This window comes from Triturus cristatus, chromosome 11, assembly GCF_964204655.1.
Source record: "Triturus cristatus chromosome 11, aTriCri1.1, whole genome shotgun sequence".
Classification (NCBI taxonomy): domain Eukaryota; kingdom Metazoa; phylum Chordata; class Amphibia; order Caudata; family Salamandridae; genus Triturus; species Triturus cristatus.
The window spans coordinates 937,970,520-937,984,842 of record NC_140594.1 but is presented as its reverse complement, the minus strand read 5'-3'; the positions used below and the strand labels follow the sequence as shown (position 1 = coordinate 937,984,842).

Here is a 14,323-nt window from a genome sequence, read left to right as displayed (position 1 = left end):
TTAGCTTTATGATGTCAGCTTGCTAGGCAACAGAGTGGCCCTCATGTCAGACAACATCTGATTAGCTTTATGATGTCAGCGCACCACTGGACCAATTGTCCTTGTGGCAGCTGACCACACAGGAGGATGACATCAGAAGTTATGCAGTAGGTTACTATCTGTATTCATGACTACAAGGCAAGTAGGAGGGGGAATGGTAAAGGACTCTGAACCACTCAAAGCACTGGGGCCTTTTTGAAAGTCGGATGGAGATACATAAACAGATTATCCTTAACAATCCATCTTGAGTATCAGAGTCCAACATAGGGAGTGCAGGAGAAGAGGTGAAATGAGCTTCCTTCCGTGAGAATGTAACACGCTCGTTCTGAAATGAGGTAGTACATTTAAGCCACAAATGCAGCAATTTGCTCGAATGGAACATTGCTAGTTCCAGGATCTAAAGCAGGCTTTAGTGGAGTTGGAGACAGCCGGGCTTTTATGAATTATTATGACCAACACAATGTGATCCATATTACTTTCAGCTTGACAGAAATTCTATTCAGGCACAGTCTCCCACTACAAGCTAGTGAGGACATGCTGATGCTGTGAACTTTTTAATGCCTAAAGGAATGATTGGGAGTTTTACTTACCATATAAATTGGTAAAATGATGCCGTATGCCGGAAGACTTCCTTTTTTTTTTTCCTTCAGTCTCGGCAATTCAGAGAAACTGTTGTGAAACACTGCCACCGGTGGTCATTCAGTATAATCAGCAGATGGAAAAGTCCACTGTTAGCACATTTTCTATAAGCGATACAAAAAAATCTTGATTTTTATAAAGGGTAAACAGATCAATACTATGGAGTCTTTTATTGTGTAAATCAACAGCTCATTAGAAAATCAAATCTCAATTTTAGCTTTTTATCCTCGCATACTTCTCTGCATCCCTTGCCTCATTTGCTAAAACTCTCTAAACAACTGTAGCGCGTACATTAGGACATAGATCAATAGATGTTTTTGCCAGCCAAGTGGCAGTGAACCATTCTCACTTCTTTTGTTTTAGGATATGGTACACCAGTAGCAATTAAGCCAGCTGATAAGTTGAGAGTAAGGGTTATGCCACAGTTCATGGGAATAATAAAAACTATGAATAGCATAATGACCATCTCCATTTTAGCCAATTCCCACCACTTCAGAAATGGTGAAGATGACTCTTATCCTCAAACGTACGTTGATACAAAACGAGAAGTCTCAAAAACTTTACTAATTTCTTTCATCTTAGTTTTCAGTTGGACATCCTGTCCACCCTGCTACTCATTTAGTTACCAACATCAATGTATCCTACTGCTTGTTAGCCAACAGAGTGGCCCTCATGTCCGACAACATCTTGCTTTAGCTTTATGATGTCAGCTTGCTAGGCAACAGAGTGGCCCTCATGTCAGACAACATCTGATTAGCTTTATGATGTCAGCGCACCACTGGACCAATTGTCCTTGTGGCAGCTGACCACACAGGAGGATGACATCAGAAGTTATGCAGTAGGTTACTATCTGTATTCATGACTACAAGGCAAGTAGGAGGGGGAATGGTAAAGGACTCTGAACCACTCAAAGCACTGGGGCCTTTTTGAAAGTCGGATGGAGATACATAAACAGATTATCCTTAACAATCCATCTTGAGTATCAGAGTCCAACATACGGAGTGCAGGAGAAGAGGTGAAATGAGCTTCCTTCCGTGAGAATGTAACACGCTCGTTCTGAAATGAGGTAGTACATTTCAGCCTCAAAGGCAGCAATTTGCTCGAATGGAACATTGCTAGTTCCAGGATCTAAAGCAGGCTTTAGTAACGTTGGAGACAGCCGGGCTTTTATGAATTATTATGACCAACACAATGTGATCCATATTACTTTCAGCTTGACAGAAATTCTATTCAGGCACAGTCTCCCACTACAAGCTAGTGAGGACATGCTGATGCTGTGAACTTTTTAATGCCTAAAGGAATGATTGGGAGATTTACTTACCATATAAATTGGTAAAATGATGCCGTATGCCGGAAGACTTCCTTTTTTTTTTTCCTTCAGTCTCGGCAATTCAGAGAAACTGTTGTGAAACACTGCCACCGGTGGTCATTCAGTATAATCTGCAGATGGAAAAGTCCACTGTTGGCACATTTTCTATAAGCAATACAAAAAAATCTTGATTTTTATAAAGGGTAAACAGATCAATACTATGGAGTCTTTTATTGTGTAAATCAACAGCTCATTAGAAAATCAAATCTCAATTTTAGCTTTTTATCCTCGCATACTTCTCTGCATCCCTTGCCTCATTTGCTAAAACTCTCTAAACAACTGTAGCGCGTACATTAGGACATAGATCAACAGATGTTTTTGCCAGCCAAGTGGCAGTGAACAATTCTCACTTCTTTTGTTTTAGGATATGGTACACCAGTAGCAATTAAGCCAGCTGATAAGTTGAGAGTAAGGGTTATGCCACAGTTCATGGGAATAATAAAAACTATGAATAGCATAATGACCATCTCCATTTTAGCCAATTCCCACCACTTCAGAAATGGTGAAGATGACTCTTATCCTCAAACGTACGTTGATACAAAACGAGAAGTCTCAAAAACTTTACTAATTTCTTTCATCTTAGTTTTCAGTTGGACATCCTGTCCACCCTGCTACTCATTTAGTTACCAACATCAATGTATCCTACTGCTTGTTAGCCAACAGAGTGGCCCTCATGTCCGACAACATCTTGCTTTAGCTTTATGATGTCAGCTTGCTAGGCAACAGAGTGGCCCTCATGTCAGACAACATCTGATTAGCTTTATGATGTCAGCGCACCACTGGACCAATTGTCCTTGTGGCAGCTGACCACACAGGAGGATGACATCAGAAGTTATGCAGTAGGTTACTATCTGTATTCATGACTACAAGGCAAGTAGGAGGGGGAATGGTAAAGGACTCTGAACCACTCAAAGCACTGGGGCCTTTTTGAAAGTCGGATGGAGATACATAAACAGATTATCCTTAACAATCCATCTTGAGTATCAGAGTCCAACATAGGGAGTGCAGGAGAAGAGGTGAAATGAGCTTCCTTCCGTGAGAATGTAACACGCTCGTTCTGAAATGAGGTAGTACATTTCAGCCTCAAAGGCAGCAATTTGCTCGAATGGAACATTGCTAGTTCCAGGATCTAAAGCAGGCTTTAGTAACGTTGGAGACAGCCGGGCTTTTATGAATTATTATGACCAACACAATGTGATCCATATTACTTTCAGCTTGACAGAAATTCTATTCAGGCACAGTCTCCCACTACAAGCTAGTGAGGACATGCTGATGCTGTGAACTTTTTAATGCCTAAAGGAATGATTGGGAGTTTTACTTACCATATAAATTGGTAAAATGATGCCGTATGCCGGAAGACTTCCTTTTTTTTTTTCCTTCAGTCTCGGCAATTCAGAGAAACTGTTGTGAAACACTGCCACCGGTGGTCATTCAGTATAATCAGCAGATGGAAAAGTCCACTGTTAGCACATTTTCTATAAGCGATACAAAAAAATCTTGATTTTTATAAAGGGTAAACAGATCAATACTATGGAGTCTTTTATTGTGTAAATCAACAGCTCATTAGAAAATCAAATCTCAATTTTAGCTTTTTATCCTCGCATACTTCTCTGCATCCCTTGCCTCATTTGCTAAAACTCTCTAAACAACTGTAGCGCGTACATTAGGACATAGATCAATAGATGTTTTTGCCAGCCAAGTGGCAGTGAACCATTCTCACTTCTTTTGTTTTAGGATATGGTACACCAGTAGCAATTAAGCCAGCTGATAAGTTGAGAGTAAGGGTTATGCCACAGTTCATGGGAATAATAAAAACTATGAATAGCATAATGACCATCTCCATTTTAGCCAATTCCCACCACTTCAGAAATGGTGAAGATGACTCTTATCCTCAAACGTACGTTGATACAAAACGAGAAGTCTCAAAAACTTTCCTAATTTCTTTCATCTTAGTTTTCAGTTGGACATCCTGTCCACCCTGCTACTCATTTAGTTACCAACATCAATGTATCCTACTGCTTGTTAGCCAACAGAGTGGCCCTCATGTCCGACAACATCTTGCTTTAGCTTTATGATGTCAGCTTGCTAGGCAACAGAGTGGCCCTCATGTCAGACAACATCTGATTAGCTTTATGATGTCAGCGCACCACTGGACCAATTGTCCTTGTGGCAGCTGACCACACAGGAGGATGACATCAGAAGTTATGCAGTAGGTTACTATCTGTATTCATGACTACAAGGCAAGTAGGAGGGGGAATGGTAAAGGACTCTGAACCACTCAAAGCACTGGGGCCTTTTTGAAAGTCGGATGGAGATACATAAACAGATTATCCTTAACAATCCATCTTGAGTATCAGAGTCCAACATACGGAGTGCAGGAGAAGAGGTGAAATGAGCTTCCTTCCGTGAGAATGTAACACGCTCGTTCTGAAATGAGGTAGTACATTTCAGCCTCAAAGGCAGCAATTTGCTCGAATGGAACATTGCTAGTTCCAGGATCTAAAGCAGGCTTTAGTAACGTTGGAGACAGCCGGGCTTTTATGAATTATTATGACCAACACAATGTGATCCATATTACTTTCAGCTTGACAGAAATTCTATTCAGGCACAGTCTCCCACTACAAGCTAGTGAGGACATGCTGATGCTGTGAACTTTTTAATGCCTAAAGGAATGATTGGGAGTTTTACTTACCATATAAATTGGTAAAATGATGCCGTATGCCGGAAGACTTCCTTTTTTTTTTTCCTTCAGTCTCGGCAATTCAGAGAAACTGTTGTGAAACACTGCCACCGGTGGTCATTCAGTATAATCAGCAGATGGAAAAGTCCACTGTTGGCACATTTTCTATAAGCAATACAAAAAAATCTTGATTTTTATAAAGGGTAAACAGATCAATACTATGGAGTCTTTTATTGTGTAAATCAACAGCTCATTAGAAAATCAAATCTCAATTTTAGCTTTTTATCCTCGCATACTTCTCTGCATCCCTTGCCTCATTTGCTAAAACTCTCTAAACATCTGTAGCGCGTACATTATGACATAGATCAATAGATGTTTTTGCCAGCCAAGTGGCAGTGAACCATTCTCACTTCTTTTGTTTTAGGATATGGTACACCAGTAGCAATTAAGCCAGCTGATAAGTTGAGAGTAAGGGTTATGCCACAGTTCATGGGAATAATAAAAACTATGAATAGCATAATGACCATCTCCATTTTAGCCAATTCCCACCACTTCAGAAATGGTGAAGATGACTCTTATCCTCAAACGTACGTTGATACAAAATGAGAAGTCTCAAAAACTTTCCTAATTTCTTTCATCTTAGTTTTCAGTTGGACATCCTGTCCACCCTGCTACTCATTTAGTTACCAACATCAATGTATCCTACTGCTTGTTAGCCAACAGAGTGGCCCTCATGTCCGACAACATCTTGCTTTAGCTTTATGATGTCAGCTTGCTAGGCAACAGAGTGGCCCTCATGTCAGACAACATCTGATTAGCTTTATGATGTCAGCGCACCACTGGACCAATTGTCCTTGTGGCAGCTGACCACACAGGAGGATGACATCAGAAGTTATGCAGTAGGTTACTATCTGTATTCATGACTACAAGGCAAGTAGGAGGGGGAATGGTAAAGGACTCTGAACCACTCAAAGCACTGGGGCCTTTTTGAAAGTCGGATGGAGATACATAAACAGATTATCCTTAACAATCCATCTTGAGTATCAGAGTCCAACATACGGAGTGCAGGAGAAGAGGTGAAATGAGCTTCCTTCCGTGAGAATGTAACACGCTCGTTCTGAAATGAGGTAGTACATTTCAGCCTCAAAGGCAGCAATTTGCTCGAATGGAACATTGCTAGTTCCAGGATCTAAAGCAGGCTTTAGTGGAGTTGGAGACAGCCGGGCTTTTATGAATTATTATGACCAACACAATGTGATCCATATTACTTTCAGCTTGACAGAAATTCTATTCAGGCACAGTCTCCCACTACAAGCTAGTGAGGACATGCTGATGCTGTGAACTTTTTAATGCCTAAAGGAATGATTGGGAGTTTTACTTACCATATAAATTGGTAAAATGATGCCGTATGCCGGAAGACTTCCTTTTTTTTTTTCCTTCAGTCTCGGCAATTCAGAGAAACTGTTGTGAAACACTGCCACCGGTGGTCATTCAGTATAATCTGCAGATGGAAAAGTCCACTGTTAGCACATTTTCTATAAGCGATACAAAAAAATCTTGATTTTTATAAAGGGTAAACAGATCAATACTATGGAGTCTTTTATTGTGTAAATCAACAGCTCATTAGAAAATCAAATCTCAATTTTAGCTGTTTATCCTCGCATACTTCTCTGCATCCCTTGCCTCATTTGCTAAAACTCTCTAACTAACTGTAGCGCGTACATTAGGACATAGATCAATAGATGTTTTTGCCAGCCAAGTGGCAGTGAACCATTCTCACTTCTTTTGTTTTAGGATATGGTACACCAGTAGCAATTAAGCCAGCTGATAAGTTGAGTAAGGGTTATGCCACAGTTCATGGGAATAATAAAAACTATGAATAGCATAATGACCATCTCCATTTTAGCCAATTCCCACCACTTCAGAAATGGTGAAGATGACTCTTATCCTCAAACGTACGTTGATACAAAATGAGAAGTCTCAAAAACTTTCCTAATTTCTTTCATCTTAGTTTTCAGTTGGACATCCTGTCCACCCTGCTACTCATTTAGTTACCAACATCAATGTATCCTACTGCTTGTTAGCCAACAGAGTGGCCCTCATGTCCGACAACATCTTGCTTTAGCTTTATGATGTCAGCTTGCTAGGCAACAGAGTGGCCCTCATGTCAGACAACATCTGATTAGCTTTATGATGTCAGCGCACCACTGGACCAATTGTCCTTGTGGCAGCTGACCACACAGGAGGATGACATCAGAAGTTATGCAGTAGGTTACTATCTGTATTCATGACTACAAGGCAAGTAGGAGGGGGAATGGTAAAGGACTCTGAACCACTCAAAGCACTGGGGCCTTTTTGAAAGTCGGATGGAGATACATAAACAGATTATCCTTAACAATCCATCTTGAGTATCAGAGTCCAACATACGGAGTGCAGGAGAAGAGGTGAAATGAGCTTCCTTCCGTGAGAATGTAACACGCTCGTTCTGAAATGAGGTAGTACATTTCAGCCTCAAAGGCAGCAATTTGCTCGAATGGAACATTGCTAGTTCCAGGATCTAAAGCAGGCTTTAGTAACGTTGGAGACAGCCGGGCTTTTATGAATTATTATGACCAACACAATGTGATCCATATTACTTTCAGCTTGACAGAAATTCTATTCAGGCACAGTCTCCCACTACAAGCTAGTGAGGACATGCTGATGCTGTGAACTTTTTAATGCCTAAAGGAATGATTGGGAGTTTTACTTACCATATAAATTGGTAAAATGATGCCGTATGCCGGAAGACTTCCTTTTTTTTTTTCCTTCAGTCTCGGCAATTCAGAGAAACTGTTGTGAAACACTGCCACCGGTGGTCATTCAGTATAATCTGCAGATGGAAAAGTCCACTGTTAGCACATTTTCTATAAGCGATACAAAAAAATCTTGATTTTTATAAAGGGTAAACAGATCAATACTATGGAGTCTTTTATTGTGTAAATCAACAGCTCATTAGAAAATCAAATCTCAATTTTAGCTTTTTATCCTCGCATACTTCTCTGCATCCCTTGCCTCATTTGCTAAAACTCTCTAACTAACTGTAGCGCGTACATTAGGACATAGATCAATAGATGTTTTTGCCAGCCAAGTGGCAGTGAACCATTCTCACTTCTTTTGTTTTAGGATATGGTACACCAGTAGCAATTAAGCCAGCTGATAAGTTGAGTAAGGGTTATGCCACAGTTCATGGGAATAATAAAAACTATGAATAGCATAATGACCATCTCCATTTTAGCCAATTCCCACCACTTCAGAAATGGTGAAGATGACTCTTATCCTCAAACGTACGTTGATACAAAATGAGAAGTCTCAAAAACTTTCCTAATTTCTTTCATCTTAGTTTTCAGTTGGACATCCTGTCCACCCTGCTACTCATTTAGTTACCAACATCAATGTATCCTACTGCTTGTTAGCCAACAGAGTGGCCCTCATGTCCGACAACATCTTGCTTTAGCTTTATGATGTCAGCTTGCTAGGCAACAGAGTGGCCCTCATGTCAGACAACATCTGATTAGCTTTATGATGTCAGCGCACCACTGGACCAATTGTCCTTGTGGCAGCTGACCACACAGGAGGATGACATCAGAAGTTATGCAGTAGGTTACTATCTGTATTCATGACTACAAGGCAAGTAGGAGGGGGAATGGTAAAGGACTCTGAACCACTCAAAGCACTGGGGCCTTTTTGAAAGTCGGATGGAGATACATAAACAGATTATCCTTAACAATCCATCTTGAGTATCAGAGTCCAACATACGGAGTGCAGGAGAAGAGGTGAAATGAGCTTCCTTCCGTGAGAATGTAACACGCTCGTTCTGAAATGAGGTAGTACATTTCAGCCTCAAAGGCAGCAATTTGCTCGAATGGAACATTGCTAGTTCCAGGATCTAAAGCAGGCTTTAGTAACGTTGGAGACAGCCGGGCTTTTATGAATTATTATGACCAACACAATGTGATCCATATTACTTTCAGCTTGACAGAAATTCTATTCAGGCACAGTCTCCCACTACAAGCTAGTGAGGACATGCTGATGCTGTGAACTTTTTAATGCCTAAAGGAATGATTGGGAGTTTTACTTACCATATAAATTGGTAAAATGATGCCGTATGCCGGAAGACTTCCTTTTTTTTTTTCCTTCAGTCTCGGCAATTCAGAGAAACTGTTGTGAAACACTGCCACCGGTGGTCATTCAGTATAATCTGCAGATGGAAAAGTCCACTGTTAGCACATTTTCTATAAGCGATACAAAAAAATCTTGATTTTTATAAAGGGTAAACAGATCAATACTATGGAGTCTTTTATTGTGTAAATCAACAGCTCATTAGAAAATCAAATCTCAATTTTAGCTTTTTATCCTCGCATACTTCTCTGCATCCCTTGCCTCATTTGCTAAAACTCTCTAACTAACTGTAGCGCGTACATTAGGACATAGATCAATAGATGTTTTTGCCAGCCAAGTGGCAGTGAACCATTCTCACTTCTTTTGTTTTAGGATATGGTACACCAGTAGCAATTAAGCCAGCTGATAAGTTGAGAGTAAGGGTTATGCCACAGTTCATGGGAATAATAAAAACTATGAATAGCATAATGACCATCTCCATTTTAGCCAATTCCCACCACTTCAGAAATGGTGAAGATGACTCTTATCCTCAAACGTACGTTGATACAAAATGAGAAGTCTCAAAAACTTTCCTAATTTCTTTCATCTTAGTTTTCAGTTGGACATCCTGTCCACCCTGCTACTCATTTAGTTACCAACATCAATGTATCCTACTGCTTGTTAGCCAACAGAGTGGCCCTCATGTCCGACAACATCTTGCTTTAGCTTTATGATGTCAGCTTGCTAGGCAACAGAGTGGCCCTCATGTCAGACAACATCTGATTAGCTTGATGATGTCAGCGCACCACTGGACCAATTGTCCTTGTGGCAGCTGACCACACAGGAGGATGACATCAGAAGTTATGCAGTAGGTTACTATCTGTATTCATGACTACAAGGCAAGTAGGAGGGGGAATGGTAAAGGACTCTGAACCACTCAAAGCACTGGGGCCTTTTTGAAAGTCGGATGGAGATACATAAACAGATTATCCTTAACAATCCATCTTGAGTATCAGAGTCCAACATACGGAGTGCAGGAGAAGAGGTGAAATGAGCTTCCTTCCGTGAGAATGTAACACGCTCGTTCTGAAATGAGGTAGTACATTTCAGCCTCAAAGGCAGCAATTTGCTCGAATGGAACATTGCTAGTTCCAGGATCTAAAGCAGGCTTTAGTAACGTTGGAGACAGCCGGGCTTTTATGAATTATTATGACCAACACAATGTGATCCATATTACTTTCAGCTTGACAGAAATTCTATTCAGGCACAGTCTCCCACTACAAGCTAGTGAGGACATGCTGATGCTGTGAACTTTTTAATGCCTAAAGGAATGATTGGGAGTTTTACTTACCATATAAATTGGTAAAATGATGCCGTATGCCGGAAGACTTCCTTTTTTTTTTTCCTTCAGTCTCGGCAATTCAGAGAAACTGTTGTGAAACACTGCCACCGGTGGTCATTCAGTATAATCTGCAGATGGAAAAGTCCACTGTTAGCACATTTTCTATAAGCGATACAAAAAAATCTTGATTTTTATAAAGGGTAAACAGATCAATACTATGGAGTCTTTTATTGTGTAAATCAACAGCTCATTAGAAAATCAAATCTCAATTTTAGCTTTTTATCCTCGCATACTTCTCTGCATCCCTTGCCTCATTTGCTAAAACTCTCTAAACAACTGTAGCGCGTACATTAGGACATAGATCAATAGATGTTTTTGCCAGCCAAGTGGCAGTGAACCATTCTCACTTCTTTTGTTTTAGGATATGGTACACCAGTAGCAATTAAGCCAGCTGATAAGTTGAGAGTAAGGGTTATGCCACAGTTCATGGGAATAATAAAAACTATGAATAGCATAATGACCATCTCCATTTTAGCCAATTCCCACCACTTCAGAAATGGTGAAGATGACTCTTATCCTCAAACGTACGTTGATACAAAATGAGAAGTCTCAAAAACTTTCCTAATTTCTTTCATCTTAGTTTTCAGTTGGACATCCTGTCCACCCTGCTACTCATTTAGTTACCAACATCAATGTATCCTACTGCTTGTTAGCCAACAGAGTGGCCCTCATGTCCGACAACATCTTGCTTTAGCTTTATGATGTCAGCTTGCTAGGCAACAGAGTGGCCCTCATGTCAGACAACATCTGATTAGCTTTATGATGTCAGCGCACCACTGGACCAATTGTCCTTGTGGCAGCTGACCACACAGGAGGATGACATCAGAAGTTATGCAGTAGGTTACTATCTGTATTCATGACTACAAGGCAAGTAGGAGGGGGAATGGTAAAGGACTCTGAACCACTCAAAGCACTGGGGCCTTTTTGAAAGTCGGATGGAGATACATAAACAGATTATCCTTAACAATCCATCTTGAGTATCAGAGTCCAACATAGGGAGTGCAGGAGAAGAGGTGAAATGAGCTTCCTTCCGTGAGAATGTAACACGCTCGTTCTGAAATGAGGTAGTACATTTAAGCCACAAATGCAGCAATTTGCTCGAATGGAACATTGCTAGTTCCAGGATCTAAAGCAGGCTTTAGTGGAGTTGGAGACAGCCGGGCTTTTATGAATTATTATGACCAACACAATGTGATCCATATTACTTTCAGCTTGACAGAAATTCTATTCAGGCACAGTCTCCCACTACAAGCTAGTGAGGACATGCTGATGCTGTGAACTTTTTAATGCCTAAAGGAATGATTGGGAGTTTTACTTACCATATAAATTGGTAAAATGATGCCGTATGCCGGAAGACTTCCTTTTTTTTTTTCCTTCAGTCTCGGCAATTCAGAGAAACTGTTGTGAAACACTGCCACCGGTGGTCATTCAGTATAATCAGCAGATGGAAAAGTCCACTGTTAGCACATTTTCTATAAGCGATACAAAAAAATCTTGATTTTTATAAAGGGTAAACAGATCAATACTATGGAGTCTTTTATTGTGTAAATCAACAGCTCATTAGAAAATCAAATCTCAATTTTAGCTTTTTATCCTCGCATACTTCTCTGCATCCCTTGCCTCATTTGCTAAAACTCTCTAAACAACTGTAGCGCGTACATTAGGACATAGATCAATAGATGTTTTTGCCAGCCAAGTGGCAGTGAACCATTCTCACTTCTTTTGTTTTAGGATATGGTACACCAGTAGCAATTAAGCCAGCTGATAAGTTGAGAGTAAGGGTTATGCCACAGTTCATGGGAATAATAAAAACTATGAATAGCATAATGACCATCTCCATTTTAGCCAATTCCCACCACTTCAGAAATGGTGAAGATGACTCTTATCCTCAAACGTACGTTGATACAAAACGAGAAGTCTCAAAAACTTTACTAATTTCTTTCATCTTAGTTTTCAGTTGGACATCCTGTCCACCCTGCTACTCATTTAGTTACCAACATCAATGTATCCTACTGCTTGTTAGCCAACAGAGTGGCCCTCATGTCCGACAACATCTTGCTTTAGCTTTATGATGTCAGCTTGCTAGGCAACAGAGTGGCCCTCATGTCAGACAACATCTGATTAGCTTTATGATGTCAGCGCACCACTGGACCAATTGTCCTTGTGGCAGCTGACCACACAGGAGGATGACATCAGAAGTTATGCAGTAGGTTACTATCTGTATTCATGACTACAAGGCAAGTAGGAGGGGGAATGGTAAAGGACTCTGAACCACTCAAAGCACTGGGGCCTTTTTGAAAGTCGGATGGAGATACATAAACAGATTATCCTTAACAATCCATCTTGAGTATCAGAGTCCAACATACGGAGTGCAGGAGAAGAGGTGAAATGAGCTTCCTTCCGTGAGAATGTAACACGCTCGTTCTGAAATGAGGTAGTACATTTCAGCCTCAAAGGCAGCAATTTGCTCGAATGGAACATTGCTAGTTCCAGGATCTAAAGCAGGCTTTAGTAACGTTGGAGACAGCCGGGCTTTTATGAATTATTATGACCAACACAATGTGATCCATATTACTTTCAGCTTGACAGAAATTCTATTCAGGCACAGTCTCCCACTACAAGCTAGTGAGGACATGCTGATGCTGTGAACTTTTTAATGCCTAAAGGAATGATTGGGAGATTTACTTACCATATAAATTGGTAAAATGATGCCGTATGCCGGAAGACTTCCTTTTTTTTTTTCCTTCAGTCTCGGCAATTCAGAGAAACTGTTGTGAAACACTGCCACCGGTGGTCATTCAGTATAATCTGCAGATGGAAAAGTCCACTGTTGGCACATTTTCTATAAGCAATACAAAAAAATCTTGATTTTTATAAAGGGTAAACAGATCAATACTATGGAGTCTTTTATTGTGTAAATCAACAGCTCATTAGAAAATCAAATCTCAATTTTAGCTTTTTATCCTCGCATACTTCTCTGCATCCCTTGCCTCATTTGCTAAAACTCTCTAAACAACTGTAGCGCGTACATTAGGACATTGATCAACAGATGTTTTTGCCAGCCAAGTGGCAGTGAACAATTCTCACTTCTTTTGTTTTAGGATATGGTACACCAGTAGCAATTAAGCCAGCTGATAAGTTGAGAGTAAGGGTTATGCCACAGTTCATGGGAATAATAAAAACTATGAATAGCATAATGACCATCTCCATTTTAGCCAATTCCCACCACTTCAGAAATGGTGAAGATGACTCTTATCCTCAAACGTACGTTGATACAAAACGAGAAGTCTCAAAAACTTTACTAATTTCTTTCATCTTAGTTTTCAGTTGGACATCCTGTCCACCCTGCTACTCATTTAGTTACCAACATCAATGTATCCTACTGCTTGTTAGCCAACAGAGTGGCCCTCATGTCCGACAACATCTTGCTTTAGCTTTATGATGTCAGCTTGCTAGGCAACAGAGTGGCCCTCATGTCAGACAACATCTGATTAGCTTTATGATGTCAGCGCACCACTGGACCAATTGTCCTTGTGGCAGCTGACCACACAGGAGGATGACATCAGAAGTTATGCAGTAGGTTACTATCTGTATTCATGACTACAAGGCAAGTAGGAGGGGGAATGGTAAAGGACTCTGAACCACTCAAAGCACTGGGGCCTTTTTGAAAGTCGGATGGAGATACATAAACAGATTATCCTTAACAATCCATCTTGAGTATCAGAGTCCAACATAGGGAGTGCAGGAGAAGAGGTGAAATGAGCTTCCTTCCGTGAGAATGTAACACGCTCGTTCTGAAATGAGGTAGTACATTTCAGCCTCAAAGGCAGCAATTTGCTCGAATGGAACATTGCTAGTTCCAGGATCTAAAGCAGGCTTTAGTAACGTTGGAGACAGCCGGGCTTTTATGAATTATTATGACCAACACAATGTGATCCATATTACTTTCAGCTTGACAGAAATTCTATTCAGGCACAGTCTCCCACTACAAGCTAGTGAGGACATGCTGATGCTGTGAACTTTTTAATGCCTAAAGGAATGATTGGGAGTTTTACTT

General features: G+C 40.5%; 1 long non-coding RNA gene across 1 annotated transcript; it reads right to left on the bottom strand.

Annotated features, from left to right (window-relative positions):
• Positions 1-682: 682 nt before the first annotated feature.
• On the bottom strand, positions 683-13,108 carry LOC146785709 (uncharacterized). The gene is made up of 10 exons (XR_014970777.1): positions 12,956-13,108; positions 11,586-11,738; positions 10,216-10,334; positions 8,846-8,964; positions 7,478-7,596; positions 6,110-6,228; positions 4,740-4,892; positions 3,370-3,522; positions 2,000-2,152; positions 683-782 (listed from the first exon to the last, which is right to left on the bottom strand). It is a non-coding gene; the product is annotated as an uncharacterized LOC146785709 (long non-coding RNA).
• Positions 13,109-14,323: the final 1,215 nt, after the last annotated feature.